The following is a 16177-nucleotide window of genomic DNA, read 5'->3' on the forward strand; positions in this document are numbered from 1 at the left end:
TGAGAATGGTGGCCTGATTTAGGCAGATTTACACATGTGCCATATTCCCTCCATTTCTCGATCATGGATTTAACTAAGCATCCAGGGGATGTTCAGTGCCTCGGAAGTTTTTTGTATCCATCCCCTGACTTAAACTTTTCAACAACCTTTTATCTGAGTTGCCTGGGGTGTTCTTTTGTCTTCATGGTGTAACAGTAGCCAGGATAACTGATAAACCAGTGACTGGACCTTCCAGACACAGGTGTCTTTATACTACAATCAAGACAATTGAGACACATTCACTGTGGGGATATTTATAGGCACTGTATGTAGGAGTTTGACAATGTCATCTGCAAGATCAGCTACATGCTTTTCTAAAACAAATCAAAGATGATGGATGGCAAAAAAAACATCTAAAAATAGATCTAGTCACAAAAGGCAGCTCATGTGAATACAAGGGTAGAGCAAAAATATCATACAGAAATCAGATTCCCACAGTTGATTCAGCTCTTCTGAAAAGACATCGATGAAACCTGTTCTTTCACAGTTAAAGCACTCTTGGGCAGCTGCCCATGCACATAAAAGGTGAGTTCTGTTCTGGTGACATCTAGCTGCCACGCCGATTTGGGAATACAATTGAACACACCCAACACAGAGAGAAAAATTCCAGCTATGAATCATTTCTGTCTCACTCTTCAGCATCAGTGGCTCTGGAGGAGGTGAGAGATGAAACAGGTACAATAGGTGTAGTGAAATACTCTCACTTCCGACAAACACAAAGGACATGTTCATGGCGTCGCAGCATTCCTACACTTCATACCAACTTTCAGGAACATGTCAAGTTTGACAGGCTACAAGAGGTGGTACCCAAATTTCTCAGACAGTTTATCTATCACACTCAGAAGAGTTTTTTATTTTCTTTTGGCTAAATCAAACTACAGCTACTACTTGTCTAATATAAAATGCTGCTACAAATCTGTCAGCATGCTCTGGTTATAAAGTAAGAAGTGCTGACTGACTTACAGTAAATACTTTAGGCTATAAAGTGGCTATAAAGTGAGTAAACATGTTTATACTATATTGTAGCTCTGAAAATACTGCAAGTTTAATTAGTCATATAAATAATCTGAAAAACATTTAGCAACTATTTTATGACAGTTCACTAGTGTTTGGCTATATGACTGAAGTTCAGATGATCCGAAATTACTTGGTAGGAATGCACCAATACCACAATTTTAGACCAAGAAGTTATGTTTGGGTTCTTACTGATGTAAGGTAAAAATACTGAAAACTTGATAACACCATAACAGCTCTTAAAACTATTGTGAAAGTCTGTTTTTAGATGTTCCTCATCCATTCTCTTGACAATTTAGCAGTTCATAGTTTGCAGTGTACTCTACTTTTATCATCTTCATTTATGTTTGTAAACATGTGTTTAGTCTAATGGTACTCACAAGACTACAGACAAAGCTCCAACTTTGCCCTGCCGTTCAAATAAGGAGGCTGAAAAATGATACAGAGTACGGCATCTCTGTTGATTTAAGAATAAAGTTTGAGTACTTGGGCATGTTGCTGGCATCTGTATTGGTGCATCCCTGCTACTTAGGGTTAAAAAAATGCAACGAGTTTTCACCAATTGTCAACCAAATTATTTGTAAAGAAATATTGCACAAATTATAAGAAGGTATGCCTACTAAGGAGTATTTCTAGAGATGCACAGGGACTTTACAAATCAATCAAATGATGTTTATCTGTTGTGTCTTATCAATTGAATGCTTTGATATGCATTTAGCACACCTAACAGCTGATAAAGAGAAGATTATGTTATCATTGAGCATCACATATGACTTGCTGTACAAACTCTGCCCTGATTTTATGGTTAAACATTAGACAAAATGTTGGCATAGTGGAAATGTTACACCAAAAGGTCTTATGAAAAAACATCTGCATTGGTATTAGCCATCAGCTTGTTATTTTAAACATATATATCGCCCCTGATTTCTACAATCACTGCATCTCCACGTATTTTCATTTGTGTGATTGGAGAGGGTCCTAGGAAAATATTATCAGTACCTCATCAGAGAGGTTCAGTTGGGAGTTTACCAACCTAAATGGATGTCGAGTAATCACAAATCCATAACATCAAATAAAATGTTAGTGACAGTATTCATTACATTTGCAAAACTGCAAGATTTGTGATGTTCAAAGACCAAATTGCAGTGATGTTAATCTGAACATAATGCTAAGGTCGGGGAAGAGGGATCAGTGAGACGTCAAGAACTTGATCTCAGACTTTATTTTCTGCCGAGGTATTTTTCATCCTCTGGGGTAAGGTTATCAAAATTGCAGATACTTAAATATTTTCAATACCATGTATTTTAAACTATATAATAATCTCTGTTGTCTTAATTATTAACAGTACCAAAAAGTAGGGATACACAATATTGGATTTTTTGCCGATATCCAACATGCTGATATTTACAGATTAATTTTAGCCGATGCCAATATTGATACCTGTATTAGAATATGTATTTCAGACCTAAAACTTCAAAGAAGAAAGACCTTAATGGCGTAGGTCTGTTTGTACTCACAGCCAAAATATCAGTTTTAAATATCATCAGAAATCTTGATTATCTACGTACCAAAAAGTACCAAAACTAAAAAAAAACCACTATGTCTCTTTAATTTGACAGTTGTGAAGGAGAATAATAAATCCATCAAAAGCTGCCGGACAAACTCAGGTCATGGGAGCATGTGCCGGTTCAACCTTGGTGCTGTACTGATCTGGTATCCTGATGGCCATCATCCAGGCCTGCGCCAGGCCCATGCCCCATCTATTCAGTTATCCTCATAGATGGCTCCTCCACAACACACAGTACGCCCACCAGGTCCTGGGCACCCAGTATGCAGTGAGCTGGATCAGGCCTGGTAAAGCTCAGGTGCCCGTAAAAGCACTGCTGCTGTTACCATATCCAGCAGCTGACCCTTCCCATCCCCCCTCACCTGAGCACGTCAGCTTAAGACACATGGTCTAGCCAACAATACTAATGAATACGTCGAAGAGATCTCATCACAAAGGACCCCAGCTGGCACCTCTGGCCATCAGTCAGCACCCAGGCCTCACAAGAGTAGAGTAAGACCGGGAGGACCAAGGACTGAAAGACTGACTTTTGTTCAGATGCTAAGATACCTGGAGTGCTACACCGTCTTGCCCAGCAAACTCATCACCCCATGCATGAGTCCAAGTCTGCTCTTGATCTCAGCCTCACAGTCAGGGGATTAATGGATTACACTGCCAAGGTCAGTGAACTGCTCCACAACGTCCACACTCACCATCCACAGATCCAGATTCGATAGCAGCATCCAAAGCCTCTCCCAAATGCCTGGACCTTTTTTTTGGCCTCCTCACTCAGCAAGTTAAAATCCCTACAAGGACATCTACAGTCTCCTCAAGCATCACAGCATCACCAGAAAAGTCCAGATCAGTGTCACCAAACAACACTCCACAGTTTGCTGCCTCTTTCACCCATCTCATTATCCAGTCCATACAAGTACTAAAGAGCACAGGAGCCAAGACGCACCCTTGCCTCACCCCAGAATCAACTGGGAAAAAGTCAGAGTTGCAGTGCTCACCGTACAAGAATAAAGAGCAGAAATCAGCTGGGTGAGCGAATGCGGGATCCTGCAGAGCTAACAGACAACTACACACTAACAAAAACACCGGCTATGCTTCAGAATTGAAAAGCTGCAAGGGCAATTTAGACAAGTTCATCTGAGAATCCTGCTAATTAAAAGACAAAACACCCGATTGTGACTGCCTAGGATTATTTTTGTAGTCATGGTATCAAAACAGGCACTGACATCATTATTTATACTAGAATTACATCAAAGTTTAAAAATCTGGTATCGTGACAACCCTACTCTGGATTCAAAGTTCAAGCCTTTCATGTAGATATTCTATATGTTGAAGGCCTTTTGGCACTTGTCACCTTTATGAGAGATCATCCCTACAGGCGAGAGAGACGGTAGAGGTATGAAGGGGAAGAACAGGCCTTTCCAAACACTGGATTCATGACACGCTGCTTCAACATGCAGACAGCCCCAGGGCTTTCATTAGAAAAGGTTTTCAATAACACATTTTGGACTCAGAGCAAAAACTAAAGGACTGATTACTGTTGTGTCAAAAACAGATGGTCATGTAGATTTGCATCGAGTTTGGTGAAGCTATAAAGCAGATGTGGCATGTATGATCACTGCTTTTTAAAGTGACTCTATGACCTAATAAAAAAAAAGATGACACTGTATATGAACCTCTCTTAGCTCAGTATGGCAGAGCTTGAAAAAATGTCTCTATCAGACCAAAATAAATCTAACTTTGGTACTGTTTTAGCTCACTTAACGTGGGTGTATCTGCAGATTTATTCATCTCTAGAGCTGAGTAAACATAGTAATGCAGCACAAGCCTGATTTTACCTCACTGGTGGTTAAGGTGGTGAACCTTGGTGTCATTTAGACGGAGGAATGTAGAGAAACAGTCACACCTAACTGATGTACAAGCTTTAATCGGGCACATTCACCCTAACGTGCAGTTACACATATTTTAGGATGATTAACTGAAACCTGCAAACACAATCCTGAAACTCTGCATGTGCGTATGTGTAATTTGCTTGAGTGCAGCAAACACAACAGTGACACACCTTTTATGAGTCATTAACTTTGATCAGCGTGTCACCACAACACGACTATAGCAACCTGTACACATGTCAAGCATTACATTAGTTTGGATTATAGGCTTGAGAAAATGCTTCAAGTGGAAGAGCTAAGTGTAACGACGAAACATCAAACGTGCACACTACACAATGAAACTTACGGAGGGAATAAGCCGATATAATGACACAAGGATGTGATGAAAAACAACTACCAGACTGTCTACTTCCTCGCTCCTCCCTCACCTGACTCAGCCTCTCTTTGCAAAAGAGACTCTTTCATACAATTAAAATATAATTTGAATGTATCAATATCTGTATCGTTTTGGCTGAAATGAATTTGAATATATCAGCATATTGGATATTATCAGCAATATCATGCATCCTAATACGATTTAGGGTTCATGCCCCAGTTAACAAATAACAACAGCAATTCTACAATAATGGATATATTGCAAGTCAATAATAAATGATACATCAGGAAATCTGAAAAATTTAAAATGTCCCTTAAAAGGGAAACGGCTGAATTTATTCATTTAATTGAGCATATAGTGTTAGTTCAGGCAAGCCACGGAGTCAAGCCCTACCATATAATTGATATCAGCTGATCCCATGTAAGCCCTCATAAGATGACAGCCAGCTGATTTGCTTCTAAACCCAATATTGGCTTATTGCACTCATGTTTCCACTTTTAAACTGCTCTAGCCTGGCTATGCTTTGGTGCTCCCACTGTAAGCTGCTTCTTTGCAACCCTCCTCCACCCCAGCTCCTCCTTTATTCTGCTTCCAACTTAATAAATGTCATTCTGTTGTTACTGACGCCTGCTCTGCTCTGGGTTTTTTGCTGCTTCTCTCGCTCCCTCAGGCTTTCCTTATGGCACAGGAAAGGCAGGGATGCGTGCTGTTCCTGCTTCAAGCCTTCCACATAGGCGATTGGAAAGGCAGGGGGAACCAAGAACAGCCACACCGCCAGATATCAATGACGGCAGTAAGTGCTAATCGACAACTGCTAATAAAGAAAAATATTTATAACCACAAATCATGTTTCTTGACACAGTGGTCCTGACTGAACTGATACTTGCATCTATTTCACCTCTGATTGACTGCACATCTTTTGACCTCCTTTCCTCACAATAAGCTGTCAAAATGTTAAAGCTTTGATACTTTTTCAATTCCATGTTTTAACAACCTTTGCTATGTAACGGGCAATACTATTGAAAAGTACCAAAACTTCAAAATACTACATTGACTTCATAAGGGAAATAAATGCTTGAATATGGGCACATTGCTGACATTTGTGTACAATGCAAATAGAGTGCAGGAGTTAGCAACACTTTTTGACAGGGATGCACCAAAAACAATAACAGTATCAGGTATCGGAGCCAATACCAAGCCTAAGTACTCATACTCATTCTGCAAATAGTGGACTCAGAACCATTTTTACAGTATCACATTAGCCTAACATTATGTAAATAGGGAGTTAAAGTTGAGGCCATGTCTGCAGTTTAGTGATATCTTAATATAAGCGAGGAGGACACAGGTAGAGCAGTGGTTCTCAACTGGTCCGGCCTCAGGACCCACCAGTCTGTCTTAGGACTGATCGCGACCTAAGTTTCCAAAAAAATTTCAACTATGCATGATTAGTTTATTAAGTATGTTGAATTTTAAAGCATGATAAGACCAAAACACCTGATATAAAAAAGAAAAGGGACAAAATTGACAGATTTTATACCCTCTTTCCTCATCAGTAAGTGCCAATTTTTCAAATTTGTCAGAGAACTAATGAAATTACTCCATTATCATGGGAAAAGTAGCCATTTACTGCAAGATGAGGAGATAAATTAATTGACATATTGATCAAACATTTCAATTGACCAAAATTCACAGTAAAACAGGGTAATATAAAAGGTATCAATGCATGTCAAATAGGAACTTCAGGACTTTTGCCACCATTTTTTTTGACACCTAGTTGCAACCCACTAAAAACTGCTCTGTGACCCACTTTTGGGTCTCAACCCACCAGTTGACAACCACTAATGTAGTGGTCAGCTTTGCTAGCTGAAGAGTAGTGGTGAGGAACATCTGATGAAAAAGAAATATTCTAAGAACTGCAATGGTAACAAGTAGGACTGGGCGATATCCACTTTTTAATATCACCAAATCTTTCCCAAATTTAACTGGGGTATGTACCATATAAAATTCTGGCATCGTAACAAATCTAAACCACTCTTCCACTTTAGATAAATATCTTCTTCTTTTGGGGGACTAACTTTTATTCTTGCTACTCTTATTAGTGTCATAAGCGCCAGCATGAAGAGCCATGAAATGGTGATTTTGCAAGTCAAACTGGCCACTCACCATATTTTTTTTACATCAAAATATCAGTATTTGGCATCAGTGATTTCATAACTGTATTACAGGACACAGGACATTATTTTGCTGTATCATTACTCAATACTAAAACCATTACCCTCATAAGGTTCAAAGATACACGAAGACTTCACATCTCATTTATTTCAAGGAATGAAGCATTTGGGAAACACATGTACTGCACTAGAGGTTAAATACTCATGAACAATGAAGGGGATTAGATTGAGAAAGCAAAGAGATATTTAAACCCTCTGTATTAAATATATTAAACGTCTGGCTGCCACACCTGAGCACCGAGTCTTCACCTTTGAATCAGCAAATCTTAACTCAGACTGTTTGTCTTCTCCTTGAACTCTGGGCCAAAACCCACTGCACTGAACTGAACAAGCACAGACTCTCCAGTGCTAACACTAGAGGACGGCCTGATGAATAAAACAGACTTAAAAACACTGAGCTGGAAGCTTTGATGCGAATGAGACACACACGCTCTCAGATGAACAATTGTGGCTGTAGGGGAATATTCCTGGCGTGAATCACACCTGTCAGGGCTCTCGTTGGTGGCCATACACACCAGGGTGAACTTTCCGCTGCCCTCAGCAAGAGATGCTGTCTGCTGACGACTGCCCTGTGTGTCACGCAGCGCCCTGGCAGGTCGACACCTACCTGGACACACACACCCTCTGAATAAAAAGGAGAAGAATGCAGACACAAGCCTCTCCCTGGACTGAGTACAGTGAAATAACATTCAAAGTATTCTCCAAATCACACCCATATGGTCAGATAGGGCTGCAGTCTCCAGGGAGACGAAAACGTATTAAACAACAACATATGATGTCAAAAGAGGCATTGGTTAATAACTTTATGTACCATTATATATTTAAATCGCTAAACGCTTATGTGTCATCGACATAATTACACGCAGAAAATTACCTGTAATTTTTGTGGTTCCTCCCTTTTCTGGGAGAAGACTTTACGATGCACGTTCCCGAAGGACAACATGCTGTAACAAAATCCCACGACTGTTAAAAAGGATGGGCGAGAGAAAAGTATGATCACCACATTAACACTGCTCAAGGTTGATATTTATTACAGCAGGAAATGTGATAATGATGCCAGTTTGATTTAAGGTCATAATACTTTGACACATTTTTCTACCACATCTTTCAAAATTTGGTTAAATAACTAGAGTACGAACTGTTGAACACCATTTAAAAGTCCCAAAAACACTGTATTTCTGTACCTGCAGTTTTTAATAGGGCTGTCAAACTACTAATATTTTAATCATGACTCATCTCAGCATTTCTCTTATGTTAAATTCCAAATTGGTTTAGTTTCGTTTTGGATTTTTGTATGGTCTTAAATTAAGGGTAATTGTTTGCGTGTGGGCCCCATGGCGGTGCAGGAGTTAGCACTGTTGCTTCCCCTCAAGAAGGTTCCTGGTTCGCTTTCTGGTCAGGGTCTCTATGTGCGGAGTTTGCATGTTGTCCCTGCGCACGCGTGGGGTCTCTCTGGGTACTCCGGCTTTCTCCCACCACCAAAAACATGCTTTTTAGGTAAATTGGCAACTCTAAAATTGGTCGTAGGTATATCCTGATATATTTTTGCTATATCCTGGTACACGATATATATCGCAATATTTTGAAATTTCCTCTAAGTGGCTGTATAATGTTTAATTCAGCCCCAAATTACACTAGTTTGGTGATTAAAATAGACTGTTCTATTGGTTTTTAAATAAAATTGTATTCAGAAAGGGTAAAAATCAATATAAAGTCAAATTCAGCAGTTTTATTTTGAGAAGGACTTCATTCAATCTTTTACCAATAAATCAAACAAACATAAATCATGAAATGCTCGGTATTTTATATTGTATAGACAGTCCTGAAATGTTTTCTGTTATGTTTACTATTGCTGATTATAAAATGATCATTTTCCTCATTAAGGGTGAAGCAAACCTACACAAAATTCACCAATCCTGCATGCAGCCGAAGGCCAAAACCCTGCAGTCTAGTCCTCCATTCAGGCTCACAGCTGTGATTACATTAGTCTGTTATCTGTGCTGATGAACGCTGGAGCAGTTTCTGACAAGTTCATAGCACGGGAGCGTCTTTAGACCTTATTCACTGTGTTGTCAGTGTTTAGAGCTGTTAGACTGGGATAAGGCTCCGTAGTTGTGGAGTAGTGGATCACATTAGACCCGCTGTTGGGCCGTCTTCTCTCTGACATGTATGACTTTTCAACAAAATGTGTGCACCCAGGCAAATCTCTTATTCTGGGTTAAGTGTCTTTATGAGATTTTTAAATCCTGGCTTTTCAACAACACTGGGCTCATGCCTTTAGCGATGTGTTGTGTTACTGCTGCCGCTAACTCACCACGCTGCTTTGTTTACCTTCTTCTCCCTTGCTTCTCTCGCCCTGATACAAAAGTGCGCATGTGTGGAGGAGAGTTTTCTGGATGGGCAGGGAGAGAGAGAGCTCTCTGCTGTTAGAGATGCGTTCAGGAACAATGGGAGAAGCAAAACTCCATCAAGAAATGAACGCTGATGGCTGAAAACGTCTACATAATTTATACTCGATGTTTGCGATATAGTCATTTTATACATCCTGCGCATCGTACCCCGCCTCTCGCCCAATGACAGCTGGGATAGGCTTCAGCAACTCCACCACCCCAAACAGGATAACTGGTATGGAAAACGGATGGATGGGTGGATGTTTGCATGTGCTTTTATTTTGAAAGAATATAAGAAACTTTGGTTAGATCAAAGATTATGACATGGAGCTAACTATAAAAAAGGAACTCCATTTATTATTTGATAATACATGCAGATGACTTTTGACTTGTCCACTGAGGTGACTGTGGATTTTTTTCATGAAATGAGACATTAAGGAGCACTGGTGGACTACTTTTGCATCACTGTGGCTGCAGGGAGACAATGCAGTGGCTAAACTAAAGTGTAATGGAAGGGATAATAATGCATGAGATTAATCGCAATTAAAAGGATTGATGCAATAATCATGGACCTTAACAACTTTGATAAATGCATTAATGCCAACAGCCTTATAAAACAAGAAATTACAAAGTGTTAGGACTTTTATATTATCTGCCACAGTATCAGTCACGTATTTTCTAAATGTATTTTTAAAAGATAATTAAAAAAAGGTAAAACAACCTCTAAAATAGTTTCTGCTCTAAATATCTGTGTATGTACTGCCCGGTTCTTACTGCATGTCTGGACTGGACTAATGTAAGCTCAGCTTGTTTCTGAGTTTAGCTATTTAACTGTATGATTGTTCAGGGTCCACGGTTATACTGTTCTATAACAAGCTCAGTTAACCTCAGAAGTCCTCAATCAAAGACACCTTAGAAGTTAAACCATAAAACCCTCACTTATGCAGATAAGATATAGTTAAGTTATAGATAAGTTAACAGGGGGTTTCTAGCTGATCTGCTAAGTTTGCCATCAGTCAGACTGGTACAGTTTCTCATCTCTCAACAAGTTTGGGGGTTTCTGTTCCTGTAGTGACATGCCAAAGTGTCCTTGCGGAAGACACTGAACCTTAAATGCATCACTGACGTTTGAAAGTGTATGACTGCATATGAATGGGATTAGCTGATGGATGGTGAGGGCCTCTGCTATCAGGGTGTGCATTTCTGCCAATACCAAAACTCCACCCTTACTGTTGTAAGTATCAGTCAACATTACTGCCTGAAATCTGGTGGAAGATATGCCAGTCAATGCACCAAAATGTTCTATAACAAAGAAGAACACAGGTTAAAGATAAATAATTGAATGACAATAACAAACGGCTTCAGTTTGTCTGTAGCAGAGAGTGTGATGTTTGTCAAAGCCATGAATCGTATTTAGTATTTTTCTCTTAATATTTTTCAGTCCCACCACTGTCAGAAGGTTACTTTCTTCATTCAATATTATATTCTAGGGATCAGCACATGAAAATAAATGGCTGTGAAGCATCTCTGTTGATTCCTGTACTGTACTGTTACATAATCATTTCTACTCTAAGAGGCAATTTCTCAGATTACAAATGTACAGTGTTGCTGCATTTTTGCAACAGTGGGCTTGATTGTAAATCTAAGTTTGACACGGGCCGAGTCACTACAGTACCAGCTCCACCTCTGCACCATCCTGATGAGGAGATCATGTTTCTGCTGTTCACACTGCACTGACTGCTCTCTGTGCTGCTCAGCAAATCAGGCCAGTTAACCACATCCTCTGCATGCATGCACCATTAGCGGTTCGTCGCAAAAAAGACACCGAACAGCCCTTTGTTAAGTACAATGCACGCTCTTTGAGTACGTACCTGCAGCAAAACAATGTGGTCCTTTAAGAAGCTGGTTCGTTAGGAACTACTTTTCTGAAAGTCTGATACATCATCACACCCACCATCTGTTGTTTCCAAAAAGGCTGTCAAATTTAAGACTTTTAAAAAAGTGTCAACTGTTTGAATTTTTATCAGTATCAAATAAGTTTAAAAGTAGCATCCCTAGTTCCTGATAAACTTCATGAAGAGCAGAAGCCTCCTGTGACGCCTCTACTTGAGCTGAAACTGTAAAACAAACTCTTAAAACAAGAGCCAAAAGCACACTTCATCACTCAGACATAACAGACGTTCTGGCTTCCTGCATAACCGTGCACATGCTCATCACAGCAGCCTGTTTTAGCCTGCTGAGCTCAGTAAGAAAACAACAGAGTGGTATTTTGTGAAACTGGGCTGAAATGTGCTTCAGTTAAAACCTCAGTGCAAGTGTAAAACAAACGAAATAAATTCCTCCGTGACTTTGAAAGTAACGGGCTTGGTTTTCCCTTTTTTTCTTGAAAAGTCCACCGCCTCGCTCTCTTCAAAATTACAGCGGTCTGGTTTGGTTTCTTGATGGTTTGAGGACTAGTCTATCTAAGGAACCAAAGTGCTTTCTCTTAAAAAAATGAGGGAAACTGTCAGGAAATGAACACAACATGAAGTGAGAGGAGGGCTAGGAGTAGGTACATGAAAGGGAATCACAATGGGGAAGGTACACAAACAGCAGGCCATGGGGTCTCACTGGGACCGTTCTGGACCATACATGAACTTTGAGAAACACCTTTAAGTGCTTTCCCACCTGCTGAGCTCGCAAGCCAGATCTACCTATCAATGAACGTTTGATTGAATCAGCAACAGGAAGAGCTGCCACTAGGCTTAAATGAATCCAAGACATTGTATGAATAGTAGCGAGGGTAAATGGGTAATTTTCCTGTTTTCAGTTAGTAACAACTGCAGGCAAACTTGTGCACAATTTCTGATCTATTAAAAAACTTTGGCAAAAGTTTACCAGCACCAAAACACTGACTATTTATACTGGACTTTGTCAGCTGTCTGCCAAACATCCAGCTGCTCACTTAATTACAGCCAGCTCCTTTTTTCCTTGCAACACACTTTCCTGAACATTTTAGTTTTATTTCAATAATCAAAATGCTTTCTTTGGTGCCCTGTAAGTGGATAAAATTTGACAAAATGCCTTTTTTGGTGGCTTTCTTTGGTGCCTTTTTCAGGGCTTTTCATAAGTGCTAGCTGCCAGCCAAACAGCCAGTTGCTCAATTAATTACAGCCAGCTACTTACTTTGGCTGTGGAGAGTGCTGAAGTGTATTAGGATATCTGATTAGACACATTTTAATGGATTAATTCCAAAGGCAAAGATTACGTCTTATGGACCAGAGGCAGTTTTTGTTTTGTTTCGTTACTTCTTGATGCCACTGTTGATTAAAATTGTTTTATTCACGTTAAAAAATCAGGGTGAACATGTATGGAAGTATTTTGGACCTGTTGATTCAGACTCATCCTCCTTCAAGAGGAGGAGAGAGATAACAGCCTGACCACCAATGTGACAGAAATACTGACTAAATGCTTCCTGAGGTTGCACCTGGTTCAGCCCCTCCACAAATCACCCTGACAGCTCAGTGTGCAAAAATACCTGCTCTCCTCAATAAAAATACATAGTCAGGGTGGAAACAAGCTCACTGTGTGGGCTGGGAGTCTCTATAGTGAGCTATTCTGACTTTCCATTTCCATTTATACATGCATCGTTAGCCAAAACAGCTCATATGAGGGTGCTGCACACTTTAACTACTCACATACTTGGCATCAATCATAATTTAACAAAGCTTCACCGCCTGCTCTGAAGTTCCCACACTTCATACGAACAGTTATGAGTCTCTGGGGTTTACAAACTATAATAAACCTTTAATAAATCTAATTTCCTCCAATAAAACAACAGAACATATCACTTTCAAACAGATTTATGAGATTAGGACACAACAAGAGCAAAAGGAATGTCTAACACATAACCCATAAGAGTTATGATGAAGTGTAAACTAATTTATGCGAGCAAAGAGGCTTCATGGACGTTCAAATAACGCATTTTACTTACTAAGGTGAGTACAGGTTGAGTATTAGGGTCTTCTCCACCTGTTGAATGTCTCGCGCTCCTCGACAAAACGCTGAACACCCAGGAGTCCACAGGTCAACGTAGTTCACCTCAAACAAAAACCGCTAAAATGTACAAAAACTAAGGAAAAATAAACGTTCTGCCCCCCGTTAGCCAAGTTAGGAGCCTTGAAGCGATAATGAAGAGCTGGTAGTCCCCCCCCTCTCTGTCCCGTGTTGTTTCAGATGTTTAAGTGGCACGCTTGAACACCACCTGTGGCTGCGCGCGCAGAAGTTTCACCGATATGAAGCTCGCGGTGCCATGTGCTATTACCAAAATAAAGGCTTTTGACAGAGGCAGCAGTACGGGGCGTGTCGCGTGCATCAGAGGAGGTGGGAGGAGATGAGAGGAGGGTGCAGCAGTTATAATTGAGCCATTTATCTGAAGCCGCGTTGAATCAGTTTCAGGGTCCGCGCGCCACCTGCTGACGGCGCGAAGTACAGCAATACAAACCATAGCCTCAACGGGACTTACCCCCCTGCCATGACCGTCCAATTTGACCATTATTGAAGTTAGTCATCAGGTATTATAGCTGCGAATATTGAGCTTATTGGTAATCTTTTCCCTGGATTATAGTCTATAAAATGTAAAAAGCAAATTTTTACACTTGGTTAAGAACAACATAACACTGCTAACCCAGCCTGTCGACAGTACTAAATCCTTTATCTCATGTGCCCTCTGGTGATTTGTTTAAAAAACTTTAGTGAGGTCTCTGTTAACCTTAGGCCTACTAGTTACCCTAATGATTGTGTTGGGTCAGAGACACCAGCAAACATTTCAAAGAGAACACCCGCTCACTGTCCAATTGCAAATAAAAGGGGTATTTAATTACAAAGTTTTGGTACTAGGCCTTCATCAGGCAAATACATATTTTTTAGACCTCTGAGTGGATAACTTCTTAAAAATTGCTGTTGTTGGAGCCCTGTAAGTGAATCAAATTTGACTGAGTCTGCTCTGCAACTGGACAGAGATTCAGAAAGTACAGATTTTGGAGACCTGTGGTCAGGGATGGAGAGTAACTAGTTACACTGACTCAAATCACTATAATTGAGTAGGGGTTTTTTTGTTTTGTTTTTGTTTTTTTGGCATGTGGCAAGTTATTTTTACTTTTACTTGAGTACAATACCCCTGGGTGAAGTTATCCACTGATTTAATTTACTGCTGAAAATTTGATAGAGTGCCCTTTTTGGTGCCCTGTAAATGACTACAGTTTGACAAAGTGCCATTCTGGTACCCTGTTACTGCACAAAAAATCAGAAATTAAATATTTTGGAGACCTGTGAGGGAATAAAATTTTGCAACATGCCCTCTTTGGTACCCTGTAAGTGAACATAATTAGACTAAGTGCACTATTCAGTTAACCTTGCAAAGCAGATGGATACTCCTGTTTCCATGTTTCTCACTGGCGTGTCAGGTTATTATTCAGGTATACTTCATGGTATATTTTGGTGACCTGAGTGGACACGGTTTTAAAAAGTGCGATCTTTGGAGCTTTATAAGTGAATACAATTTGACATAGCACCTTCTTTAGTACCATGTGAGTGGATTTTGACAAAGTACCTTCTTCTGAGCTCTGTGGGCAAAATGTGACAGTGGTGGAGGAAATGCAATAAATTGCAATAACCTCCTTTTAATTTTCACTGACGTTCTCCCTTGTGCATCTTTGTGAAATACTTAGTGAAATAATAGCTTGTCTGTTTAATTTTATCACTGTAGTTAATGAATCACATTATAATAAGAAAAAATCTGAAACAGGGTTCCTTTGTGTAAATGCATTGCAACTTCTTGTGCACTGGTGAACCACCACATGTAGTAGCCTTTTGTATAATTTTCACCACTGCACTGTATAGACAATTTGTAAAACAGAGAACTTTGGAAGCAGAGAAATGTGCAAGAAATAGTCTTAGTTAATTAATATAGATAAACTGTCAAGAGGAATATTGTAAAAAATACTAGAAAATAATTACATTAAAGGCATTTGGTGTATATATTTAACAGTATTAGATTTAAACGGTGATAGTATGGTGAGGTGGTGAATTGCTAGAGTAAGAAAAAAGTCTACACACACATCCAAACCTAGGTGGGCAGGTGCTGAGCCGAAAAAGAGACTGACATAGAACAGAAAGACGTCTCACACACTGCAGGGCTCCAAAAATATAATTATTTATTGCACCAACGTGATGTTTTGAGCAGAGTAGCTCTTCATCAGACTAAAGTGCAGAGTGCCTCATTATATACAGGTGAAGGTAATCACATAGACAATCACATGATCTGATTTAAGAGTCATCACGTGAACATGTTTCAAGGACAAACAAAAAACACGTCAACATACAACCCAGTGTGGGATATTTACAATTTCAAATGTTCAAGATATAGTGCTTACTTGTTAACCTCATTATAGAGATAAGTAAAATGTAACAATTTCTGCACATGTAGATCTAGGACAAGAATTTATGCAATTTATTGCAAAAAAAAAAAAAAAAAAAAAAAATTCACACTTTTTAGACTACAAGGTGGTGAATTGATACATTTTTGTGAGTGCTGGATCAAACGTTACAAAGATCCACAGACTTATAGAAGTAGAAATGAGGATGATTTACTGTATAAATGAAATCTAGTCTAATGTTTCTTAAAGTAGTAGAAGAGA

General features: G+C 39.6%; 1 protein-coding gene across 1 annotated transcript in view; it reads right to left on the bottom strand.

Moving 5' to 3' along the window:
• Window positions 1-13804, bottom strand: part of pdlim2 (PDZ and LIM domain 2 (mystique)) — a 62517-nt gene extending 48713 nt beyond the window's left edge. The window contains exon 1 of the mRNA XM_041788645.1: window positions 13474-13804. The gene's annotated coding sequence lies outside the window, so the exon portion shown is untranslated. The remainder of the gene's footprint in view (window positions 1-13473) is intronic.
• Between the last annotated feature and the right edge of the window lie 2373 nt (window positions 13805-16177).

The sequence above is a fragment of the Cheilinus undulatus genome, linkage group 5 (genome assembly GCF_018320785.1).
Source record: "Cheilinus undulatus linkage group 5, ASM1832078v1, whole genome shotgun sequence".
In the NCBI taxonomy this organism is placed as follows: Eukaryota; Metazoa; Chordata; class Actinopteri; order Labriformes; family Labridae; genus Cheilinus; species Cheilinus undulatus.